At 47.6% G+C, this 27,110-nt stretch overlaps 1 long non-coding RNA gene across 1 annotated transcript in view; it reads left to right on the top strand.

Moving 5' to 3' along the window:
• The first annotated feature begins 1,550 nt into the window (after positions 1 to 1,550).
• LOC140846895 (uncharacterized) overlaps positions 1,551 to 27,110 on the top strand; it is an 80,184-nt gene continuing 54,624 nt past the window's right edge. The window contains exons 1-2 of the long non-coding RNA XR_012126396.1: positions 1,551 to 1,648; positions 25,669 to 25,908. This is a non-coding gene — a long non-coding RNA (uncharacterized lncRNA). The remainder of the gene's footprint in view (positions 1,649 to 25,668; positions 25,909 to 27,110) is intronic.

The following is a 27,110-nucleotide window of genomic DNA, read 5'->3' as shown; positions in this document are numbered from 1 at the left end:
GCCCTCTAATGTTAGAAGTAATTGTTTTCAAAACTTGTGACAGGTCATTGAGATGCGAAAGAAATGGTTTTGAAGAAGCTATTTCCAGCACTATAGAAATTTACCCAATTCTCCTTTGCTCCAATTTAATTGTCTCCCACATGCCGCAACCCACGGGCCGTCTAGTCTGAATGCCCTTTGATTCTTCTGCTCTCGAGAGGGCTGGCCTTTTCCAGTGTTCCCCACCAGGGACCCACCAGCTACTCACTCATCTGGGCCCCCTACCCCATGGGAGCCCTTCAGTAGCTGAGATAGAGCTTTAATATTGCAACAATTCACTCAAGATCTTGTTAATATACAGATTCAGTATTAGAAGTCTTGGGGGGGCGGGGCTTAGATCGTGTGTCCCTAACAAACACCCAGAAAGACTTGCTAAGTAATTTGAAAAGCTCAGTGCAAAATAGAAATGCAAAGGTCCCTGGTTAAAAAATGCTTCAAGGTGTAACAACAGCAGCAAGCCAGGCACTGGGCCCCTCTCGCGCAAGGCCCACTGACTGCCCAGGAAACGGCCAGCCTCCGAGGCTCGCCCTGCTCCCCGGGGACCCAGGGGCAGGCGAGGCTGGCTTGGGGGAGAAAGGGGCAGGCGAGGGCCCAGGCCTGGAAGTCAAACCGTGTGGCTGGCCATCTTTGCCACAGGCTTTCTCTCTGCCAAGAGCAGCGCCCAGGCGAAACCAGTGGTGATTTTTCAGCCATTTCCATCTTGTTACGCTGTTAGGTTGATGGCCCTGCAGCAGTGTTCCAGGAATTCTCTTTTTAACCTCTTGGGGACATTGTTTCCCTTGATGAGTGCTTTTCAAATTACCGAGAGATTTAAGGAGCCGTCTTTGAGCTTGTTTCTGGATGTTGTTAGAAATACAGACAGTCCCGGCACCTTCATTCTCGCTCCAGCCAGAACTCTGAGCTTTAATTTAACGTGCGCGGCAATTTCGCCGGAGGCTGGGAAGGGGCGCGGGCACGGGTCGGCCGGGAAAGTTCCGCTGCCCTGGAAGGTTAGATGGAGGCAGAGTGCTTCTTGGAATCCAATGCAGCCACGCCCCTTCCCGTGGAAACCCTACCACCTAGGATACTAGGCCGCCCAGGCCCGTGAGACAGTTAAGCAGGGGGCAGCCTAACCCGAGGGCCACGAGCTCAGGGTCAGGCGGCCCCGCAGCCCCAGGCGCCACGGAGAGCCCGGCGACGAGCCTCCTGAAAAACGGCCCCCGACCGCCTCCCCCGCGGGGTGCGCCTGCGGGGCCGCCGCAGCCGGGCGCTGCTGCGGTGGGGGTCCCGCCTGCAGGCAGGCCGAGCGCGCTGGCGACTCCCGCGGGCTTCCTGACGGGCAGACGGAGGCTTCGCTACGCGGCGCTTCTCACTCCCGAGCCTCCGGTCGCGCTCCTCCGGCCCGGCCCGACGCCCGAGCCCCAGGGGCAAACCCGGCGTCCGCGGCCCGCCCCTCCCGCGGCCGGCGGGCCCTTCCCGGGCCGGAGCTGCGGCGGCGCCGTTCGGCCGCCAGGTGGCAGTGGCGCTCCGCGCAGCCGCGAGGGCGCCCGCGGGCCCGGGGTCCGCGGGGGGAGGGCGGCGCGGACGGCCGGAGCCTCCCCGGGAAGCACGGCGGCGCGGACGGCGCAAGGTAAGGAAACACGCGGGGAATCCGCCGCCGTCGGCCGCACGCCCGCAGTCTCCCTGTCTCTCCCTCACGTCGGGGCGCCTCGTCTGCCGGGTGGGTTCTGGGTGGCGACCTGCCCCCTGGGGCCGCGGGGCGCGTCCGCTCGGAGAGGCCTGCCCCCGGGGCCGCCCCAGACCCCCGCCTTGGTCCCATGGGCCCCTTTTTCTGTCTGACGGGGACACGCATGGCGGGGTGCAGGGCTCACCCCACACCAGGACTGACCCCATCTTGAGACCCACACCTTTATGACACCTGTGAACACCCTTCTTCCCAGTCAGGCCGCCGCCTGAGGCTCCAGGTGGGTCTTGGGCATGAAATGGGCGACACCGGTCAACCCTCTGCAGCCTGGAGGCGGGCCGCCCTCCGACAGGTCCCCCCCCCGCGCCCCCCATGCTTCCTGCCAGGTTTAGGGAATGTCGGTCTGGGCAATGGCCGGCAAACACGGTCCCGAAGCGGCCAAGTTCACTTAACCACGAATGTGGGGGTTTCTGTGGACGCCTCGTTGATAAAGACACCTCCCTCCTCGGAGATGTTCCTGGGAACCCTTCTGTGATCTGTGACATACTTCCTAGCAACCTAGGCCCACCCGGGTTTAGAGCATTTCAGTGTTGTGGGTGTGTTTAGTAACAGCCATAATAATGATTTTCAAATTCATATACAAATACTATTACAATGACAAGAATGTTCTATTTGTATCACTCTTTTATGGTGAATAGGTATGAAAAATTGGGTCTGGCACCTCATTAGCAAAGTGTCACTGGGCAGAAAAGTGGGGTTACTGTACCACCCAACCTGTTTGCCTGCAAGGAAAGTATATGAAAAGTGCTTTAAAATACTGAAAACCCTCCAAGAAAGAGAGGCGTGCTTTTCGTTGTCCACTTCCGCAGCATTTATGGGGACACGTGTGCCCCGTGGTGCAGGCCCAGGGATGGGCGCTGGCTGCTGAACGTGGCCCTTCCAGCGGCAGAAGCCCCACCTGGGAGCGGGTCAGAACGGCAGAGCCTCGGGCCCCGCCCCAGACCGGTGGAATGAGAACCCGCAGCTTAACAAGCTCCCAGGTGATTCCTGTGGACGCTGGGGTTTCAGAAACCTTGCCTGGCCCTTCGTGCTCCCTGTTTGTAAGTTTCATGTATTAGAATGGGATCCTCAGCATTTTTGCCACCATCAGGAGCCCCTTAGGAGCCCCCCACAGATGAACAGTGGTTGACGGGAGAGAGGAGAGAGGGTGCCCCGTTCCCTGGGAGTCCCCAGCCAGCCAGGTCGTGACCGGACATTGCTTGGGGTCAGCTTTGGTTACTGTGACCCACAGGGCTGTACCGACTGGGGAACCCCACGGTATTCTGTGGCCTTCACCCTGACAGTTCGGTGCATCATTTTCACGGGCAGCTGAAGGAGTGACTGCACGGGTTTGCCAGGGTTGCTTTAAAAAATAAAAATAAAAAAGGTGGAGGATGAAAGCGCATTGGCGAGGCCTTTGGTTTTCTTACTCCTGATTCCTTCCAGGACAATGCGCACAACGGCAACGTTCATCCCACCAGTGTAAGAGCCCTGCTGGGAGGGCATTCCCAGCTCAGGGAGCCCAGGAGAGGTGCTCCACGGATGCCAGGTGGCGGCGGCGGGGCTGGTGTCTGCAGGAGAGGAGGTCCCGGTGGTCTGGGAAGCGGGGCGCCCACGGACTCCTGCAGGGCCCCCCTGGGCCCCCTGTGGCTCTGCAGGCTCTCTGGCGGGCCTGTTTGGAGGGGACTGCTGCAGGAGAGGCTGGCGGGGGGCCAGGTTCGCGGTTGACCAGTGGGGCTGAGAGCAGACTTCACATCAAAGACATGTATTCTGAGCGACTAGGGCAGAAGCAGATGCTGGCCAGTGAAAGGCATTGTGCCGGCCTCCTCCGGCAGAGCTCACCCAGCCGGAAATGCTTAACAACGAGCAGAGGAAGCTTCTCAGGAGCAGCAGGGGGATGTAGACACCTTCAGCCCGACGTGTGTGCTCGCCGGGAACCCTCGTCTTGGCCGGGCTCAGAGGCCCCACCGTCCCTCTCGTGGGCAAACCTGGAAGGGCGATGACTAGGGTGGCCCCAGGTGACAGCTTTGTCCGACTTGGCAGGACGCTCAGGAAGGACCCTAGAGAAGTGTTTATCTTGCACCTTCTCCTCCTGGAGGGGGTACAGGACCTGGATCTGCCGTTTATTTGTCTCGCTCTCCGCACATCTATGAGCTCTTCAGGAGAGCCCCCAGGGAGAATTAGCTGCTCCTCTGTGCTGCTGAGCACAGTACTCACGCCTTTAATACCACGGGCTGCTGTCATTGTTTGGGCCCTACTTTTACCAGTCAAGTAATTTCCTTAAGATCAAGCACAATGTTTAATTCTCTATTCCAAGGGCTTGGCACCGTGTCGCTGACGTGGCTGGTTCCGTATGATTATTTGAGTGAATTATCCCCCCTTAGCGAAGGCTGAGAGGAGGTGGAGCAGACATAGCCAGACAGCAATGAGGTTTTCGGAAAACGTGAACCAGAGTTAACATACCCATCATTTTGAAGACTTAACTAGTTGCCAGCACTTTACATTTAATTTTCAAGTTCCCACAAATCCTATAAGGTAGGTGGCGTTGCCTACACTTAGAGAAAAGGACACCAGACCTCAGAAAGGTTAAGTAAGTACTTTAGACATGTGCCCCATCCAGTCACCTGCTGAGCTAGAGTTTGTGTCTGGGTCTAAGCGGCAAAGCAATGTTCTTAGCCATTGTGCCAGGCCATTCATGGCTTTGTAACGGACCAGGTAGAGTGTCTTGGGCGTGCTCCAGAACAAGGATACAGACTTCTTGTCGGGGTAAAACCATCCTCGGTGAGAGGGCATGAGGTAAGCTACCAGGCTGGGTGGCATTCAACTGGGAACATGTGAAGCATAATGATTAGTGCCAGTACAGTTACAGATGAGGCACATCGGGGGTCAAATCCGCCTGCAGTAACCACTAGCTCTGTAGCCTTTTGCAAATAACTTAAACCCATCATCTCCAAACTGGAGCAAACAACATTATTTTCCTATAAGTATTACTGTGAGAATTACTTAAATAATATATGCAAACATGCTTAGTACAATTCCCAATACATGATGAGTGCTCAACAAATTATCATCTTTATTATCATACATTATACTAATGACTGATACTATTTTTATTATAGAAAGTGGGCTTTTTTTAAGGCTTAAGGAACTGCCACATTTGAGCATCACTCCAGTATCATTTCAAAGTCACCACCTCCTTGAAAGCTCAGAGAAGCTGAAAAGGGACTTCCCCCAAAAAAAGAGAAAGGGTTCTGTCTGGTCAGGTGGGATTCTTGTCCCAACCTATCGGCACATCACCGTGGGGTTTGTGTAAGTCAGTTGACATCTTCTCTACACCTGTGAAAGGAGGTAGAAAAATGAGGAATAATTTGTGGACATGCTTTAAAAATGAAGACGTACCCCCAGCGCCTCTGTTCACCAACTGAAATTCACAAAACCGTCTTCATTTTCCTTCCCTACTCCGTGTGGACTTGCTGGAGAGTCGGGTCTCCTCACCTTCCCACTGCCCCACCAGCTCATCAGGGGCCAGGAGAGGAGAAAAATGTGGTCTTTTCCCCATAAAACTGCTTAAATGGCAGCTTTTCTAAAGGACATGGTCTTCATTTTGTATTTCTTGGTGGCTTGTCTATTTCTCATTGTCACACACCGATCTACACCTCCCACCCCAGCAAGTAGGAAACTCTGTGCTCGGGAGACTGTCCTCGCAAGGGGGTGGCCAGGGCACACCCTGCCCAGGGCCCCACTTGCCAGCCTGTAGTCATTACCGCCCTGGCCCCCATCAGAGATGCCGCCCTGGGCCCCAGTGCATGGCAAGTGTACGTGGCTGATCAACAGCTGTCCATCACCAGTGGTCAGAAGGCCTCGGCGCTGGGAGTGCCACCGTCAGTGTTTGTTCCAGTTGGGCACATTGGTAACATCCATGAATCACGGCTCACCTTCTCCAGCCTCCCAGCCACTTGGCTGCGTGTCTCCAGACTTGCTGACTTTCAGCCCACGCTGTCTGCAACTGGGTTTGGTCTACTCCCAAGTGTTCTGTGTTTTTAACACTGTGAAGAGGCGGTCTATCTACAGAAGTGATTTAAAGACAGTGTGGACTTCCTTACTAACAGCCGTTAAGAACAGGAATTGTCCCCATTTGACTCTCCAAATAAGTGTCCATCATTTCTTCATCATCCATGGTGCAGGCTGTCCCGAAAAGTCCCTGGGCACTGGTCATAGGAGGGCAGGTTTTTGACCTGCAGTTAAGAATAAAACCACCTGAAACTAGAGATCCCCTCCAGCAACGGGGCCACCAAGACCCCTTCCCCACGCGGGTCTGTCACCACCACCCCGCAGACGCTGCCCCTTCGCCGTGCAGGTCCCTCACTGCCTCCCCACAGCCCTGGCCCTGTGCTGACCTCGCTCCCAGCACCTGTTCTGTTGGTGACGAGCTGCATGGTCCGTGGCAGAGGGGCTGCCTGCAGCCCGTGTGGGTGGCTACGCTGAGCACCCACATGGAGCCTATGGAAAAGCACCTGCCTTCTTGGGCCTCCACGGCACCCGCCTGTGACAGTCCCTTCTGATGTCACCAGAGATGGGCGAGGGCTGTCCAGGTCCTGAGTAGCCTTCCCAGGGTGGGAGATTCAGATTTCCTGCTCTTTCTTTGATAGGACCCTCGTAAACAAATATTTCAGCCCAGATACTCATTCATTTCACTCAGTTAATAGCAGCGTTTGTGCGGTTCATCCAGTCATATAGACGGTGCTGCCCGGCTGCCCTCCCGTCTGTCCAGGGCAGTTCCGCAAAGGCTGCCCTTACAGGCAGTACAGTGTGAATGTGCTCAGCACACACCAGCTGTCCAGCTTCGAACTGGACAGGCTCATCTTGGCTTGGGAAGAGAAGCCGTAAACAGAGGCAGACATGCAGCTGGAGCCCCGACGTGCCACTGAGAATGCTCAGGTCAAAGTCAGCCTTACCGAACGGCAGGGCCAGAAGGCCAGCTCACTCCCTAAATGTGACTGAATCCTAAATAGCTAAAGTGGGCAGTCACCCCTCATTCCACCGAGGAAGGAACGAGGCCTGGAGAGGTGAAGTGACCTTGCACACCCCTAGCTGGTGGCAGAGCCGGGGCTGAATCCAGTTATCCTTAAGCCCAGGACCCGCTCCCTCTGATTTCTGTCTCTCGTTTCTGCTTGTGCATCAGAGCTGATCAATGTTCAACTGTCCACAAGCCCTATCTCATTTGATTGGCACACATGTATTGATTTCTAGGTAGCAGTCCATTAAATGAAGACGGGAGCTTCCTGAACCGATTTGCAATCCCCTTCCTCGGCTCTGGAGCTCACCCCTCAGCGTGATCCCTTCGGATGTGCTTGCACGGCGGGAGTCAGCTGCCCATGTGCACAGAGGGCCCTGGGCCTTCTTGTATTCTGCTGGTACGCAGGGACTTGGAGGGACCCGAGCAGAGCCAGGGAGAGTTGTTCAGTGACAGACACATGAAACAAGGAAGGTGGCACCCGGGAGTTTCACTCTGAGGACCCTCTGTTGCTCATTCCTCATTTTTGCTGACATTCAGAGGGATGAAGACAGACTGAGGAACAATGCCTGCTTGCCCGGGAGGGCGCAGTCCCAGTGGGTCTCCGCACTGCAGGGCGGGGGTAGGGTTGGGGCCCTGGTAGGGCAGCCGGACAGCACAGCCACACTGCACATCTGCCCCGGGCGCCTGGGCAAGTCACCCACTCCCTCTGAACCATTGATTTCTCCGGCTCTCAGTCTTCAAAATCATTTGAGTCCAGTCATTTGTAGATACAAATTACGAGCCTTTTTCTGTGAATGCCCCTGTGTCCCTCTCCGTGTCGTGTATCTACAGTGCTTAGCACTCACAATGTGATTTTTACTAGTTGCTGAGAGGTTTTACCAACCACACCTTATATTGTCTTTCCTGAAATGTCTTGAGCAACCATGCCTTAAAATGACCGCAAATGCAGGAGGAGGGAAGCTAAGCGTGAATTCCCCGTTGTTTTAGAATTTGGCTGAGCCCCCAAAGCTGACAAAGAAGGGTGTTAATTGTCTGTACATTTTAAAAGGAGATGCGGGAGCATTTAGGCAAAATTTGCTAAATAATCCAAAACACAGCTTGGCCGTCATTAACCCAGCATTCCACTTCTAGGGTATACAAAAAAAAAAAAAAACACTTGGGGAGATTGAAAGTGAATGTTTGCTTTGGGGTCAGTTGGCAGAGCACAGAACGTCCCCCTTTAGAGGTAGGAAAGGGGGCTGGCTTTGCTACCTAAGGAGAGCTTCCAGGGAGAGGGGCCCGAGGGAACTTGCCAAGCCGCCGGCTGACCGCCACTCCCGCAGGAGGCTCGTGAGCTGCAGGAGTCACAGACACTGCCTTGAGTAGCTGGAGTGTGGGGCCCTAAGTCCTGGCACTGGGGTCTTGGCTGGGGAAGTCTGAGGAATGGAGGCAGTCTGCACATTCCCACAAGGCGGGGAGAGCAGAGGGTGCGTACGGTGTGAGCAGCCCACCGTCAGGACTCCCTCTGGACCAGGGTGGGTGGTCTTGAGTCGTGCTGATGAGGACCCTGCTCTGGAGGGCTTCCTTCCAGGGGTGAGGCTTCCCAGCAGGAGACAGAGGCGTAGGGTTAGAGCACTGGAGGCGGACGTGGGGTGCTGTGAGTGGCCAACCAGAGACTGCAATACCCACGGAGGAATTAGGGCTGTGGGAGGGACCACACTAAAGCTCTCGGGAAGCCTGGATCTGTGAAAGCGAATGACGCAGAGAGCATCGGGGGACCTCCCACACTCGGGGGGCCACCAGGGCTAGGCTGCAAGCTTTCCAGCTCTCTCCTCCTCTTCCCAGCTCTCAGTACAGCCTGGAGCAGCCGGAGCCACAGGGAGAGAGGAGGGGACGAGCAGTGCGTGGAAATGGAACAGAGACGGATCACGCCCTGCTCTGCACGGCGGATTTCTGAGCCCAATTCTCATGACAAAAAGTGAGAAGCTTAAGTTGAATGAAAGGTTGAAGTTTAGATATTAGACTGGACTGTGCTTTTTAAAAACTGTGACAAATTTCAAGCATACCAAAATAGCCCTATAATGAACTTCCATGTGAATGGCTGTCATCGATTCATACCCTACGCGCCCCTTTCTGCATAGTAAGTGGAAGCAACAGTGTACTTGACTATTTTCATTCCTAAATGCAGTGAATGCAAAAACTCGGTGGCAGCGTCTACCACTGGCAGCTCCCAGGCTCCGCCCCTCCCTGTCCCCCTTCGGGCCTCACTCAGGAACCAGGAAGGGAGCTTGGGGCGCTCCTCCCTTGGCGCAGATCGCAAACATGCAATTGCATAGATTCCCTGGGTCTTCTGGTCTCTTGTAGGTGTTAATAACTGGTCTCGGTTTTGTTTGGCGGTTGCCCCGTGAAGGGAGGGCTCAGTCCCGCACTCCGTGCTGGCTTGGGTATCAGGGCTGGGGCGCACGGGCACCCAGAGGACAGGACGGGATTATGACTAACGTGGTGAGCCTCCCTGAGGAGAGCCTGGCAAGCACCCACCCTGGTCTGGGACCGTCGAGCCAAGTGAGGAACATATGGTTTGGGCTTTTATTGTGTTAGGGGATCAACTCAGGGCCTGAGAAATTACTCACGGTTCTCCCAGGTTTTGAATGGAATACCCTAAGAGGTGCTGGGAACATTGCTGCTTCTCTCTAGATTTTTTCCCAAGAACAAGCTGAGTGTACCAAAAATATCACAGAGCCCAACTCTCCCAGCCCTCACCTTCAGCAATGTGTCACCTCCCATATACTCAGTGCCCATTTTGACAGGGTACAAGCAGTGCTGTGTGAGTCAGGCTACAAGACCCAGTGGTTCTCTTGCCAATTCTGTGCTCAGTTATGTCACACTGGTTGCTCGAAATCAGCCATGGTGAAGTATTTACACCACCGAAGTTGGCAAATTCTATAAATCGGAGCTTGGCATTATCAGAAAGTCACTTGCCCCACTTGCTCCACTTCAGGTGGAACTAGGGGAAGAGTTGGTGAAGGAAACATTGAAGAGTTTACCAAAATGTGGCAAAAATGTGTGACTTTTAAAGGGACATGACTGGTTTTTCATTTCTCTTTGCCTCACTGTCACTTGACCGATCTCCCTGCTTGTTCCATATATGAGAACAAACCGCAGTGTGGCTTCCGAATCTCCAGTGTGACGCGCTGCGTGGGGCCCTACAGCAGAGGATTTAAGGGCTCGGGCTGTGATGTCAGAATTCTGTCTCTGCCACTTTCTGATGATCTGACCTTGGGAAATTTCATGAAGCTTGAAAATATCAGTTTCCTCATCAGAAAATGTGATAATGAGAGCTCTTATATTATGGAGTTATAATGAGAAATAAATAATGCCTGGCATATAGTGGGCATCTATCAGATATTTGTTAAGGAAATGATGTATGCAGGTTTATAAAAAGCATTTGTCAGTGCGTGGCATAAACCAAGTATTTAACAAATGTTAAATAATATAAAATTAATTTCATAACCTAGAATTATCCTAACAATTAATTAATTTATTTTATGAATCCATTCCATAGACTAGCATCAGTCTCTCAAAATGTCGTAAGTCAAGATTCATTTTTGAAAATCTGACTAGTTGCTTTCAGATGAAACAATGGACAGTTGTTTCCCCCAGAGATAACGAACAAAAGCCCGTTCACTGCTCAGAGGCTGGAGGAGAAAGAGAGGCCAGATGAAGAACCATGGACAGGAACCGGTGCCCCCACACACGACAGCTCGCAGACTCTGGGCTACAGCATATTCTCAAATAATGTTTATCAGGCATCCTTCTGTGCCTGCTGCTTTATACAACTTTACTTTTGACATTTGGACAACTTTACTTTTGAACATGCTTTTTGTAACATCCATTTTTGTATTTGAATTTTAAAATTTATCTGAATAAGCCACTAATGACTTTGGCCCTTATGCTGTTCAGTTATCTGAGAGATTAAAAACAAAAAATTAGCTACAGAATACAACCCATTACATATATATATATATATATAATATATAAATACTTTAATATATATATATAATGTATAAACAACCATGCTCTCATTTTATAAAAATAAACTCTATTTCTTTGGGCAGTTTTAGATTTACAGAAAATCTGAGCAGAAAGTACAGAGAGTTTTCACAAACTCTTTCCCCCAGCACAGTTTCCCTATTATTAATATCTTGCACTAGCATGCCACCTCTGATACAATCGATGAGCCAGTATTGATACGTTATTAAATGAAGTCTGTAGTTTTGTTAGGGTCCACTTTTTTGTGAGACAGTCTATGGGTTTTGACAAACATGTAATGCCATGTTCCACCAGTCCAGTACCACACAGAGTAGTTTCACTGCTCTAAAAAGTTCTCTGTGCCCCACCTGTTCACCCTCCCTCCCTCCTTGCCTGAACCCCTGGCAACCCGTGATCTTGCTACTGTCTCCGCAGTTGTGCCTTTTCCGTCATGTCATATGGCTGGATTTACACAGTCTGTAGCCTTTTCAGACTGGCTTTTTTCTCTTAGCAATATGCACTTAAGGCTCTTCCATGTCTTTTTGTGGCTTGATTGCTCATTTAAAAAAATATAGCTGAATAATGTTCCATTGTATGAATGTACCAGTCTGTTTATCCATTACCTGTTGAAGGACATGTTGGTTACTTTCAAATTTTGGCAGCCCCCACCTTTTAAAACTGAAAGCCAGATTAAATGGAAAGTCCTAAATTTCGTTCTCTTACCTTGTAGAGCAGGTTATTTATTATTTCCTAAGTTGATGCATACAAGTGTGAAAATGGAGTCATGGGTGGTCAAATAAATTGAGATACAATTAAAAAAAAATACAACCCAGCTTAAAATTGCATCATTTTTAATTTAAGTAACTATATATTTCTGTGAGTGTCTGTCTTATCTGCTACTTGGGGTAGACTTATGTCTCTTTATAAAACTTATTGGAGAGATTATTGGTAGCAAGAACTATTACAGGAAATAGAGACAATAGTAACTATTTGCTTTGGCTAAAAGGAAGGAAAAATAGGAACAAACTGCAAATTTAATGCACTGGTAGTCAGGTGTCAGAAGAAGCTGTGTTTCTTATGGCAGTGAGTATATAGGAGCTTATAAATCATATATAGGACAGAGAAAAGTTTTATAACCAGAATTAATGGGGTCTCTACAGAAGTCTTCCCTGTGCATCCCCACTACCACCTCTACTTCCTGTAAGTTGGGTACAAGTTCAGTGTCAGCAAATGAATTGCATGAGTAGTTAGAAGGTCATTCTGCAGGGAGATTTGATTAGTTAATCCAGGTCATCTTATAATGCTCTTCCTTTCTCTTTAGCAGGCTTCTGGGAAAGAGTAGCTCAAGTGGTAAATATGTGCTGGATATATGCTTAGGTTTTCTTGGGGTAAACACTGCAAAAGCATGAAACGTGGTGCTCACCGCCTAAGGTTTACCATCTATGTAGGGAGTAAGGACACAGACGTGTGCCACGGTCCTGAGTAGTATTGTGCCATGTATACTTCCATGCTACTCACACATGGTTCACAGACTGGTGAACTAGTTCAGATGGGAGGGAAATCACTGAGACCTGAGCCCATCACAGGGTCGAGAAAGAATTGGATGGGACCAGCAGGAACATTTAGTATTTGGATATTTGGGAAAAATCAGAAGGCTTGGGAGTTGGGGCAGAGGCAGAGATCTGTCAATGAGAAGGCCAGTGGGATTGGTAGAGGCACAGAGAGGCAAGCTATTTGATCTAAAGCTGGTCCTTAGGGTGGTCATAGTCTAAAGAACAGCTCTACGTCTTCATGGAATTCCTGTCTCAGTATCTCAGCAGCCAGCTGATGCCTTTTACTTTACACTGCAACTCCAAAGTGTTGAGTTTTCTGACGACTTCTGTGCACTTAGTACATCCTGGTTATATTGGATTTAAATCACTTTATTTCCTGCCAGGTGCAGGTTTTCAGTAAGCACAGGACAAGCCAAAAATCTGCTCTAGCAAATTTTCTGTGTCAAAATGCACCCATATTACTCTGTTTACTACCCACATTGTAGAAAAACAAACAATCAGAAATCTCCTTTTGCTTTTTATATGATAGAGTGGTGGTAAAAATTATGATTGCTTCATTTCAATGTATTTATTTTTAATAAATGCAACACTAGGAAAAATCATGTCAAATCGTGTAACCAGCAGCTGCTACTGAAATACCTTAAAGGTGACAGTGTGTACTGCCAAAACTAAACTCACAGTTGGTAGATATTAAAACACTAAATTAAAATACAGGAGTATAAACATACTGGGCTCTTAAAGCACTTCCCTAGCACTCAGTTTTCACAGGATAAGAGTGACTTGGGGTTTTCATGGACAATATCACAGGGGAACATTGGAACAGCGGTTAACGTGACCCTGATAAAGCTGAGAATAATCAGTTTAAGCCAAAACCGAGGGTGGGTGGCCCGGACAGAACAAGCAACAGCCCCAAAATTAAAAATTAAATAAGAATAACCTAAGCTTTCAGAAAGGAGTGAGTTTTGAAAGCAGATTTCATGCCAAAAGCTTTGTGAAAACTTACTTCATCATCACTGTTCACTTAACAGATGGTAATTAAAGAAATAAGTAGAAACCAAAAGGCGTACTAACGTGGCACCATGTAAAAAGCTGTAAGGCTGTCCGAAAGTTCAGTGCTTGCCAAATTCGCACTGTAACTAACCTCTGTTAACATCTCCTTCTTGGCTTCTTAGTCCCGTTCTCTCCCGTGCACTCAAAATGACTCGGCTCATCGGTTCAGCATCTTTGAGGGTCTCTCATGCCTCCTAACCAACCAGACGCCCAAACCCATACAGCTATTGTCATTGCTTTCAGAAATCATTGGTGGGGTGCTTGGATCTTATCTCTGGCATCTCTGCTAGTTACCAACCAGGCCGTGATGTGGGCCCCGCAATAGTAAAGATCTTCAGGTGTCAGGAAGCTCAGTCAGTGGGTCCAAGTGCCAGTGCCCATTCGCTTTCATCCAGCTGTTACTACTATGTCTCTCGTATGTCCCTAACTGTCACCTCAGTGCCCCTCATACCCCTAAGCTCATGCAACAGGCTCTTGCATTCTTGCCATCTCCATAGATGCTCCATAGATGACACAGAGATTCTCTGTCATCCATGTTGTTAACCCTGAAACTCCAAATTCAGGGAGTGCTACTTTCAGCTTTCTGATAAACTGATGCAACTTTCTGTCACCCTGGAAGCTGCCAGAGAGGTTTCCGAGGCCACCGTGCTTCCCCGACCTTCCTGAGGGTCTACAGGGTTTGGTCATCCTCCCTCTGGAGGCACATGGGCTCCTTGGCCAGATGTCTTCACCATCAAGTGGCTTCCAGTCTCATAGGACAATAGGCACGTCAGTCGATACTCACACTGCAGCCTTGTGAGCCATTCCAGAAGCAGCTGGAACATGCTGTGGGAGCAGAGGAGAAGGCACTGACTGTGCCCAGGGGGCTCAGAGGTGCTGGGGGTTCATCACCAGGGACAGGAGGCACACACTAGTAAGCAGGGCGGGAGGGAGGGCCAGGCTCAGCAGCCTGCAGGACACCGGAGACCCCAGCGTCACAAGCTGGGGGATTGGAATTCCTACCACACACAGGGAAGTATTGGAAGATTACACAAGGGAGGAAGAAGAACTCAGATTTTGAAGGTTCTGTAGTGCTTAACTATGGTATTTGAGTGTTCTACACTAGGCAATGGAGTATCTCTGAAATAATTCAAGAAGAGAAATTAAGACCAACCTGTGGTTCCGAAAGAGAATTCCAGTGGCAGTTCAAAACCTCAGGGCACAGTTTAAGGACGTTTGGGGTTCAAGCAGCATGAACAAATGGGCCAAAATTAGCAAAAAATGAAATTTATTGCAAAGTGTTGACTTATCTCACTTTATTGAAGAAATTATTAGACAACTAAGATGAGAGACAGAGTCAGAGGAGCTACAGGCAGTTTATCTGAAGTGACACACCATTAATGTATGTAGTTCCACCAACTCTTGGTCATTTTGTCCCTCTTCAAGAACAGATCATTCAGATTTCTAGAGGAACAAATCTGACTGGCCCAACTTGGAACCATCGCTCATGTTCAAGAGGTGGGGTTCACTAGCAGCCGTGGCCATCAGGAGTCCCAGCTACTGGAGCTCTTGAAGGCTTGCTGTGAACTGAGTGGTCACCTGCCAAAGATAATTGGGAAACAATTGTTCTATATTAAGATGGGATAGCTGAGATTAAAAAGGAAAACTATGGAATATATTCTCAATATACTTTTTTCTCAGAAACAACATAAATTTGTTAAATAATTGGATATGGCAAACCAATAAGCTGGGATGGCTTTTCCAGGTTGGAAGATGGGAATAATGGCATTACTCGTCATCCATACAGAAAACGAATAAGGAAGAGAAGATCTGAAGGGAGAGATGACTGGTTCCATGCTGGACTTTATTTTGAATTTGAGATGCTCATCTGACACACCCACAAAAAGAAATTCTATGGAGGCTGAAATAGAATTTGGGAGCTCCAAAGAGATGCAGTTAGTGTGATGCTAGTGTGATTGCATCCTTGGAAGCCATGGGTGTGGATCCTGTCACCCAGGGAGACCAGGGAGAGTAAGAGGAAAAGAGAACCCAGGAGTCATAAGCAATGACTCATGACAGAGAGAAGCAAGCAAGAGAAAGGAGAAAGAAGTGTGAATGAATTGGTTATTTAGGAAATTATTGGTGACTTGTGTGAGCAAAGGGATAACACAGTGTATCAGGGACATGGTGACATGGGACTGAATAACACGTTAGAGATGAGAAAGTAGAACGATTGAGTAGAGAATGACATTATTCTCTCAAGAAATTTCTCCAAGAAAGAGAAAGGCAGAATGGATTATATTATATTGAGTTGTTTCTGTATCTAGTGATAAAAAATTTGAATATATAAAAAAGCATAAAAAGCTTAGGTTATAGATGAATAATAATTCAGAAGAAATGGACACAAGCATTTTAATAGTGAAGAAAAGATATTTATAAAAAATTAAAAGAAAATAATCGATAACAAATCTTTGGAGAAGCCTGTAGTCATCGTGAGGGGTCAGCTCGAGAGAGCAAGCAAGCATCTCCTCCTGTGAGATGGCAAGGGGGCAAGGAGGTGGGGGGACCTGCCAGATTCTTTTCACCAGGAAGTGGGAGACAAGACCACCTGCCCAGAAAGAGGGGGTGGGGACATGATGAAAAGTGAGGTGCTGAGTTGAAGAGACTGGTGGGAAGTGGGGAGAAATCTTTCCAAGAGTAAAGAACTCAAAGCTACATAAAAGGCTCAGGTGGTAGTGGGTATCATACAGCTGTACAGACCCCCAAGTTGAAAAGCGTTGAGGTTTCTCCTGTCTTTAGCAGGCTTCCCCAGTCCTCCTGCAGGAGAAGGGTACATGCACGATCAAGGACAGCTGCACTCTCACTTCTGTGAGACAGTGGAAAACATATGTGATGGACTCTGCCCTTGACTCCTGACACAGGAACCCCAAAAACACTTTTAAATTCTTAAGTGACAAGAGTACTAGGAGCATCTTGTGTTCTAATATTTGGTCTTTGACCCTGGTTCCTGACCCAGGGCTTCCAAATCCCTTGTAATTTCCTGGGTGATAGGAGTGCCTTTTGCTCTAATGAGGCAACTCTGGGCGGTTCCTGGCTGAGTCCTGGTCACCAGAAAGACCAAGCCATGACTAGAAACCTGGAACTTTCAGCTCCAACCCCCATTCTCCAGACAGGGGAAGAAGGGTTGAGCTGTAGTTAACAATTAATCATACCTGCATGAGGGGGCCTCCATAAAATACTAATATGGGCTTTGGAGAGCTTCCAGGCTGCCAAACACACCCACATATCAGGAGGGTGATGCACCCCAATTCCCCAGGGACAGAAACGCCTGCTCTCAGGACCCTCCCAGAATTGCCCTAAGTATCTTTTCATCTGCATCCTTTCATAAACTGGTAAATGTAGATAAATGTTTCCCTGAGTTCCATAAACTGTTCTAGCAAATAATCTAATCCAAGGGGGAGGAGAGGATGGGAGCTTCCAATCTGTAACCAAGTTGAACAGAAGTTACGGGCAACATGGAGATTGGCATTGAAGGAAGGGCAGTCTTGCAGGCCTGAGCCCTTAACCTGTGTAATCCAGTGCCATCTCAGTGCTGAGTTACATTGTACGACAGGTGTCGCAGAATCTCTTGGTGTGGGGAAAACGCCTACACATCTGGTGTCAGAAGTGTGAGTGTGGTAGTGGTGTGAGAGTAAAGGAGACAAACAGCCGTGATAGGTTCTCCCATTCAGCTTACCAGGCTGAAGAGCAGTCGGACTGCCAACACTGAGTCATTAGGAAGGGCTAGTTGAAATGGTGCGACCATAGTTTTTAAGCCATAAAGGGAAGAAGGGAGGTCAGTAGGGGACTGATCAACTGGAATTAAAGAAAGCAAAGACCTGGAGGCCTCAGTTAGTTAAAGAGCCAATTCAGTGCATGTAAATGAGTGGAAGAAGAGGAGGGTGTGGTTATAGGGGAAATATCAAAGTTACTGTTTTTTATTTAATAATTCAGTGAAAGGATGTTGATTAATAAGACACAAATAATTTGATTTAAAATGACCATAAAACTGAGCTTCATCTTTGAAATGATTTGCTTCCTTTGGAAATTGAATTCCTGCAAGGTTATGGCAACAGCTGGGGGACAGGGTGGGGGTGGCGATGACAACGGAGTCTGGTGCTGAAGTCCCGGAAGTGTGCGTAGCAGGGACGTGAAGAGCTGTGTGTGGTCACACTGTTTACGACCAGCGGGTGGCAGAGCTGCACACATGAATCTAGAAATGATTCTTTGGTTTTTAGAGAAATGTGGGAAAGTAAGGATTCCAGAGTGGCAATAGAAAATAATGTGAATGTCTTTAAAACACTTTTAATTATTTAGGAGTGGGGCAAGAAGATTTTTGTTAAATCAAAATGCCTTATTAATACTTTCAAATATGCTAGTTTTTGTAACTAAGGTGTTTTACTGTTAAGGTACATACATGTAGAAAATAAAATAATAAATAATTAAAACAAGTCCTTAAATTTAAGTATGAGGCTTAATGTCTAGTGAAGAAACACACTTATTTGTCACCCAAACAGGGAATCATCCTATTTGCCCACAGAAAAAAAAATCCTTGAAACTCCAGAAGGGTTACCACCTAAAAATACTGTGCATTTCTAAATGACCTAGGGTAAAAGGTTGTAAAAATAAACTAAGTAAGGAAGTAATCAACTGACTGACCAACTGAATGAGTAAGTGACTTCCAGAAAACTGTTAATATGAGCAGGTAGCTTTTTACTCTCAGCAAATCACCATTTCACTTGTTAGTCCCTTTAAGGGGTTTAGGAGCTGTAGGAAGACTGTGGGTAAGAATAAAATGCAAGGCTCTTAAGGGCCACCAGTGAGTGGCCATAGCTTAAAAAGAGAACTAGAAATTTGCTGGCATATTTTCAGTCAGGGAGTGACTAACTAACATTTATATTTATGGACAGTCATACTTCATAATAACATGTCCAAAATATTAGCAAATCTCTTGATAACTTATCAAAATGTGAGGGAATCAATCTTCAGGAAATAATTCAAAAACAAAAAAGCCCCAAAATGTTAACAAGATTATCTCTGAGTGGTGACATTACAGGTGCTCTTTTCTGTAGCTTTCAAATTCTCTGTAATAAAATTCTACAAAGAATTTCCAGAAGCCATTCCTTCACTTTTGATCATTGACAACATACAATACTCCTTTTGTAATCAGAAAAAATGTAAGAAATGCCACCAAAATAAATAATAAAAGTAAAAGATGAATTATGTATGTAGCAAGTTGTTCCTGGGTTGGTAGGTAGAAAATTTGGAAAAATGCAGAAAAGAGAAAAATGTTTAATATTTGGGTTTTTTCCTTCAAATTGAAGAAAAGTGAAATCATATTAAAAAAAGAGCTCCTGGTTAGGTCTTCAGTTGTCCCCTAACACATTACCCAAGGCCCAGCTTGTCTCTCTGCCTCTGATCAGGTCAAACTCATCTTGCTCTCATCTCCCAGGTACCTAAGCTACGGCACACATCACTTCATTTAGCACTTAAGATTTTTTTTATTTTAGAGGAGAAGTATTAACAAATCCACACTTTCCTTTACAAGATGCACACGTGGATGTGCACGCAGGAAGCAGGCTCCCTCTGCTCACAGCCCTGACACGCTGGCTGTCATCTTAAGAACCTTACCCAGAGTAGGGCTCTCTCTGAGTTGGAGAGGGCCCACAGTAGGGCTTTCCAAGGGCCTACTGAACATCTCCCACTGAGCAGCCAGCCATCTGCAGGGTCACTCACTGAAGAATGAGGAAAAGGACCCTTTCTGAGAAAAGCCTGAAGACCTGCCACTATTTCCGCCTGGAGATAAGTGCCATTAAGACATTAAAAAAGAGAAAATTCCGTGGCTTTGACAGCACAGGTTTCAAGAGCTTGCTCAGAGTAACCTATGTACAGGGTGAAAGCATTCTTCCTCGGGGTTATGCTCAAGTGCTTTTCCTTGCCCTGGGCCCCAAAATACTGGTCCTATACAAACATGCTTTTAACAGTTTGACGTAAGAACCGATAGTCTTTTCTCCTTCAAGAAGAACACCAGGCCTAGTTATTGTGTGTGTGTGTGCGTGTGTTGTAAAGGAAAATCATGGATTTGTTAAGCTTTTGTCTTTAAAATCACTTTCAAAAGTAGCAAGCCCTCATTGCTTGGCAGGTGCCCTCAGCATTTCGTTTGTTGACCCACATCTTGCACAGAAAGGAGAACTGAAAAACACTTTGAGAGTCTAGATCAATCTAGATACAATGGAAGAAGAACGTCTGATGGACAGTTCAAGAGAACAAAGAAACATTAGGAGGTATTCAGCCTAACAAGAACTGATGCTGGAGACAGCGTCGGGGGATGGAGAAGAGACATTTCCCTGCAGCTTGTATGCCTAATGAGATCACTGGGGAAAGATGGGAAGAGGCTTGGAGGTTCTTTCCTGTGTGATATGAACATAAACTCCTTCTGACATGGGGCTGGGCCATTGTAGTAGAGACTTAAATTGCTTTTCAATTTTTCTGGACTTCCGATTTGCGTTTCTTTGGCTGAAACAGCATGTTGAAACTGGCTTAAAGGCCGACTGACTTCTTGCAGGTGATACCAAACCATTGACCTGGAAAGGTCCTCCACTGCTCTGAAATACTAAGTATCAGTGAAGGTGTCAGCCTGCAGATGACGACTATGTCTGCTCTTCTACTGAGAAGCAACTTCCCAACCAGGAGTTTCCCAAGTGTGGATTTCTGGGACAGATGCAATGGTGGAAATGTCCTAAGCAAACAGAACAGATGACACAGAGGTGGAGGCATCCTACCAGAGGGAAACCAGCAGAAGGGTCTGCCCAGCCTTACTGGCAAGTGAGTGTCTCCTCCATCTGAAGGGGAGCATCGACGGACGGAAAACGGGGGGAGGTGCAGGCTTTCTGGGAAGTGAGCGGACTCTGTTTTGGTACACGGAGTTCCACTCCTTAATTGTGTTTAATTAATCTTGATTCTCTCCTGCTGTCCTGTTGGCATCTTTTAATACTAACAGATAACTCATTTCCACCATTCATTTGACTTTGTCCTTGTAAAAAGCAATTAGTCATTTTCTCTCAACTTCACTGAAATGCTCAAGTCACAATTGGCGTTGTCTAGGGCCCTTCGTCCTGGGCCCCAAGGTGTCTGAGCCCAGCAACCCCCCAGGAAGGGACGTTATATTCTCCCATCCCTGCCCCCTGCCTTGCCTCCCTCCTTGCCCATTTCCCCCACTGCACAAAAGATGTCTGGGAGTTTTTCACATTAAGATAATTATCAACATCCTAACCCCATATGAAGAGTGGGTTCTTTCATTTCTCTACATCAATTAAGTTACATAAAAATGTTTTTCTAAACTTCACCAACAGGGTTACACTTGAGAGTTTTTCCAGAAGATATATTGTTCTGATAAGAGTCTGAGTGGAATTATCAAAGGTCAGTACTAGCAAGAAGAGCGTGTGGAAAAAAGATCCTTCCTCAAGGGTCTCAGCACTTCCTGACAGAGTGAAAATAAAAGAAGTATTTCCAAAGAAGGGACAATATCAAATGAAAGTCACTCCAGAAGAGCGCCAGGTGGCCCACGAGCCGTGTGGGTGTGCAGTGCTCACGTGCGAGGGAAACAGATTCTGGAAATCAGAAGTGAAAATCCCCCACAAAGTAGGTCATCCCTCAGAACCAGATTCCAGGACCAAATTCCTGTCACTTTAGTATCTCATAGTTCTAATTTAGTTTACCGCTATTGACATAAGTGTGTCTTTATAAAGTGAATGCAATTCTCGCCTCTGCGTGGTTCATATTTGGGGCGTAGCTAAAGGGCTTTGTCTTAAGGGTGATGCCGTGGAGCATATGTTACTCAATCATAACATCATCTTCTGATTTCAACAAAAAAAGAGAGAGATGTACATCTGAACTCACTTTGAAAGCATTTATGCACAAAATGACTACCCTTTACACAAGCTTGCTGGGGTTGTTACCAAAGTTGAACATAGTTTCTGGAGTAGAAAAGGCTTTCTTCAGGGACAGTTTCTCGGCCTTGGTACTATGGACATTTGGGGCTAGATAATTCTATTCCTGAATAAAAACATAGGCTTTCTTTTTTAGAACAGTTTTTGGTTCACAGCAAAAATGAATGAAAAGCACAGACAGCTCTCAGAGTCCGGGCCTGCCGCCATTCTGTTTTTGTAGGAAGCTGTTGTGTGCGTCGTGAAATGTTTACCAGCATCCCTGGCCTCTATACTCTAGATGCCAGTAGCACCCCCCAGTTATGACAAACAAAAATGTCACTAGACATTGCCAAATGTCTCCTGGCGGGCAGATTCCTGCTTGGGTGAAAAGCTATGGTTTCTGAGTTTGGCCTCACTGCTTCCAGAAAAATAGAAGCTAGATTCTGTCTCTGCGTTTCTTAAGAGGCATCATTTTTCGGCCCTGCTCGACTGAAGCAAAAGAACTTGGCTAGATGTGTTATAAGTATTTAATCTCTTCAGGTAAAACCACTACAAACTCATTATAAGTATTTGAGAAAGATAAGATGTTTGGGGAAGGGGAGAAATGACTGGGGGGAAGCGGCCAGAGATGATCCTTGAGAGAGACTCTGCCCCTGGTGTAATCCAGGGTCTTTCTCCAGCCTTTTATGTCCAGATGCTCAATATGCTTAAAAGAATGTTTAAATATTTGATCAGACTCAGGGTTCCATTCACAGGAACAGAGCTCACAACAATTATTAAATAGAACAACCGTGACTATTCGTTCGTTCACAATGGGAAGCATCACTGGGAAAAGGACTGTAATCCGTATCGGCCGTGTGTGCTCAGTCTCCATAAGTAGGTTTGCTACATGGAAACAAGTGCCGGGGGGGCGGGGGGTGCTTAGTGAGCATGGAGCCGGGACGGGAAGCAGACTTGTGGTCTGACTGTGTGTAGGGCACCTGGGTTTGCTCTGCCCAATATGCCCGTCACCACATCGGGACCCTTCTGCCCAGCACAGCTCTGGGGACAGTCAGGTCTGAGTTAGGGCCCCCACAGGCGAATGCGCTGAAGAATCATCAGAAAAACTTGTTAAAATTCAGATTCGTGAGCTCCTTTCCCCGAGATTCTGTCTTAGTAGGACTGAGATGGGGCTTGGTCACCAGCATCTTTAACAGGCGTCCCAGGTGCTTGTGAAATGAGGCACGTGTTCGCCCTTGTGGCTGACTTTTCCCCGTTGCTCCCCTCGGACCCTGGCTGGTCCGCCCTGGTCAGCAGCCTTTCTTTTGACTTGCTGACCGCCCTCCGCCCCGAGGTTGCAGTAAGGCCTGCAGCCTGGAGCGCTCTGTCTCTGGAGGTGACCCTGACTGTAGGGGTGCTGATTTCCACTCCACCAACACGTCCTTTATGTCCTGAGCAGGAATGGGGAGCAGAGGGTGGGGACCCTGCAGTTTCGATCCATGCACTTCAACAAGTACTAAATACAGTGTTCTCCCTGAAATCTCATTGACAGTATTAACTTGAGGAAAAGGTGTCCCTTTCTCTTAAGTTGAGACTTTCTAGTTGCTAGTTTCAGATTATTGATTTTATTTTGCAACCTAACCAAACAGGAGAGCAGAATCTTACACGCTGAGTATAGGCACCCCCCTTTCTCTCCCAATTACTAAGCAGAATGTCCTGTTCCTCATATTAAAAACCCATCTGTCCATTCACTCTAGAAACATTTACTAGATGTTTATTAAGGCGCAGATGCAATTTCCAGTTTTTGAGACAGAAAATCTCTGCTGTGAGGTGCAGAGATGGAGACTGGGACTGAGGAGGAAGCCAAGAAAGAAGCAAAGGGCCTTCGGGTGCACAGAGGAGAAAGAGGCTGACGTGAATGGAGTGAGATGGGGTGTGGGCACAAGGGGAAGCAGGCAGGGCTCTGCCGAGCAGCTTGCACGGGTGTGGAGGGTGAAGAGAAGGACTCCAGGCAGAGCAGGGGGAAACATGGATGCTAAGGAATGACGTGGGGTGTGCCAACGCGGAGAGGTGTGAGAGAGCTCAGTGCGCCCTGAGGTCCCTCGGGCACTGGTCTAGCCGGAACTGAGGTGCACCGGGGTGCAGAGTGTCCTGGGAGTTGAGCAGGAGCCTCATCCATGAAGGACCCTGTACAAAACGCTGAGGAATTTTGACTCGGTGGATCAACGTGGAGATGAGTCCCCAGATGCTCTCAAGCAAGGGAAATGCCATGAGCCAGCACGTGCTTAAGAGGGATCTCCCCACAGCAAAGAAGAGGCGTGCTGGCCTGGGACACGCAGGCAGAGGCTGAAGCTCTGGCGTGAGGAAGGAACCGGAGAAGGGGAGGCAGAGGATCGTCGAGCAGGGTTGAACATCGTGCTGCAGTCTTGAAAGCTTTAGTGCTTTGAACGATCCATTTGCTTTGGGGACTTTTTCTGGCTGTACTCAGAGGTCCAGTTGTAGAGCAGAGAAAGATGAGGTTGAAATTAATTCACAGTTGCCATGTGTAATAGTTTTAGGTCATATTTAATATTTCAGAGGTCATAACTAAGAGGGTGAGAATTTCCCTGGATGGTCTTCCTACCATTGGCTTTCCTGAGCTGGTCCTGTCTGATATCTCATTCCTTAGGGGACAAAACTCACTCACACTCACCAATTCAGCTGTTCAGATATGAACATTATTCATATCAGATTGGCTGGAATGTTGCTAGGCAGTAATAGCTTTGGTGAGGAGGGAGAGAAAAAGTAAGAGGAAAGGACAGAAAATAGAGAAAATACTCATTCGTTTGGAAAGAAGTATGTATGGGAACCATCTTTTTGAAGGACAGTTTGGCAACATCTTGTAAACATTTCATATACACATTCCTTTTGACTCAGAGATTCCATCTTACATATTTTCAATAGCACACAACATTTTCTGTATGTATAATTATATCATTGCAACACTGAGAAAAAAGAAATGTGGTATATGTCCTTAAATGGATTACTGACCGATCAGTTATATCATGGTAGACGATATAAACCTCATTATTCAGCCCTCTAGAGGAATGAGATGGATCTAGTTTTGCTGATATGTAAGCATTTCTAAGAAATGTTTTGAGTTAAAAGGCAAGAAACCAAAGTGTGCATACGCTAATTCCATTTGTGTACATTTTAAAACTATGTACTTTTATATGCAGATACACACATAGTATTTTCTGACTGGATCCTCAGGAAAGTGACTCGTCCAGGGAGGACTTGAGTGGACTCAAAAAGAAAGGAAACATTTTCTTTTCATTCAGTGCCTCCTTTCTGTGCATTAGCATTTTTTTCCCTTTCTTCCTTTCTTTTTTTTTTTTTTTTTACTGCATCCATGTCTTACTTTGGTTTAGAGAATAAAATAAACCCATTTTCAGGTTTATATGATCATAAATATGGATCATTTACCCCAGGGTTATTCAAAGTAGTGGTCTGACAAACCCCAGGCACTTAGGTCCAAACATAAGTCAACACATTGTTTCTTCATCAAAATCACCTTCCTATAGAAAAAAAAATCACGTCAGCTGACCCAGAGCGCTGAGTGGCTGGCGCAGCTGATCTACAGGCCGGGCAGACTCGTTATCCCCCACTGGCTGGCGGCAGGCAGTTCTCACGTGGTTTTCAGACCACAGCGAAAACACTGATTCATACTTCAGTGCAATTTTAAGAGAAATTCTCCCCTCTTCCAAGTGTAAATGCATGTTAAGGCTCTTTCCTTGCTTTGGAGAAAAATACATTTCAAGCACATAGTTTAGGTATGTTCATGGTAGAATTCCTTTCTTAATGCTCCTGGTCCACAGAGGCACTTAGGGACCCAGTTGACAAAAGGCCATGTCATCTTTATCAAGTGGCTTAAATAGTAGCACAGCGTGTCAACATTGGCAAGAACTAGGATATGGTCCCACTTGGATGCAAAGGGACCTGGGATACACAGGCCCTGGTGGGAGAGCTTCTTCCTAGCACCCATTTCACACGGTGGACAGGGGAGAGCGAATCTTCTGCCCATCTCTGCCACAGCAATCTATATTATCTGCTTCATTACTATAATACAAATCAAGCTGAAATCAAATATGCTTTTCTCAAATATGTATTGATATACTAGTAGGGGGTTATAATTCTGACCATTAACTTTGACTACATCTTCTTATATACATAAGGAGATGCCTTCCTTAACAAACCATTTGTGACGATTGAATTGTAATACTTTCTAAAATATATTTCACTTGAGAAAACAGGATAATATGATAGCTAGCTGGGGATTGAGTGTGCTGCAGGTTGGAGTAGTCTAACCTGCTGTTATTCTTGGTTCCTCCCCAGACTGCACTGCGAGGAGCTCATGCCCCCGAGAGCATGAACCCTAGAAACCGTGCCTCAGTCCCACCACCCAAGCTTTTGCTGATTACCTGGCTGAACGTGAACCACTGGGCCAATCGGGGATACGAAACCTGGTTAGTCTCTGCTGGGCTCTGAACCGGGAAATGACGCAGAGATGAGCTGCGCGGCTGTGTGGGCCAAGTGCTTGTGGAGACAAAAGGCAAATCAGCGGAGAGAATAAAGGTAAGTCACAGAGAGAAGTGGAGATGAGAAACCAGGAGGGCAAGTTTCACTAAGAAAGTAGTGCACCCCGATGTCTTTCCCTGCGGCCTCCTTGCACTCCACAGGTCCTTATGATTAAGTGCCCCGCCATTTTTTGTTTAACAAGTTCGTTTGAGTGAGTTTCTGTTATTTGAAAAACAGTCTTAGGAAACTGTTCGTCGTTCCTTCCTTCCATGTCTCTTGCTTCTGCGCCAGGGGGTGAAGGGGAGTCTTGCGCCCTTGGGCCTCGGGCGTCTGCAGCACCTTCAGACAGACATGACCGAGGGCCACTGTTGTGTTGCAGTCTGATATGATTTCAAATATGACAAAAATAAAGTTCTTAAGAGTGAAGTTGTTTTGATAGCAGAGTGAAGAAAGCTGAGACAGGGTGTGATCATCTCACGTGTTGTCACTGCTAAGCACTGAGTAGCTCAGCCGTTGAGGGGTCCCCCTGGGGGCTTAGCAATAAATACATTGGAAGGAACAACTGTGCTAAGGGGACAGTTAGACTAGAAGGACCGTCTGAGAGCATTCAGGCTGGCCAAGGCGACTCACTGCCATCTGACTAGCTCCCTGAAGTCCGTGGGCAGTGGCTCCCGGTAAGGTAATGAACCGGCGGTGGGGAACACTGGGCCACTCTCTGCGGCACACACTCTGGCCTGGCACGGCCGCCCTGGTGATCGCCTAGCAACAGGCTCCAGCAGTGGGACTTTTGTTTTTGTGCCGGCAGCTGGATGGCGGCTCCTGGTTGGCTGAGCCACCGCTCCAGTACCAGCTCCTATGAAGGCACACCGCCATGAGCTGGACTGGATTCCTTTCATCTCCCCTTGCCTGGAATAAGCTATCATTTGTTTGGAGAACGTTATTTCTTTATTGGCTTATTAAGAGACAATATCTTGAATGCTATCGGCTTGTGAAATTATAATTCCTGCAGTGAACGTGTGTTAAATAAATTGCTGGCAAAGACGGGCTCCATCTCTGAGCATCAGTTTGCCTCCCACAATAAAACAGCCACTAACTCTACTGTTTTGAGCAAAACACTCAGAGGTCTGCTGCCATGCTTTGCTCATGCAGACAAGTCTTGCAAGAATAGGGGTGAGGCATAAAACAACTGGTGATTTGTTTTTTAAAGTAGATGTTCAGCTTACTTATGTTTTCTTCTCCTGTGGCCCTCCTGGCCTCCG

The sequence above is a fragment of the Manis javanica genome, chromosome 16, assembly GCF_040802235.1.
Source record: "Manis javanica isolate MJ-LG chromosome 16, MJ_LKY, whole genome shotgun sequence".
Lineage (NCBI taxonomy): Eukaryota > Metazoa > Chordata > Mammalia > Pholidota > Manidae > Manis > Manis javanica.
The sequence above is the reverse complement of the archived record's forward strand: the minus strand, read 5'-3'. Positions and strand labels throughout refer to the sequence as shown.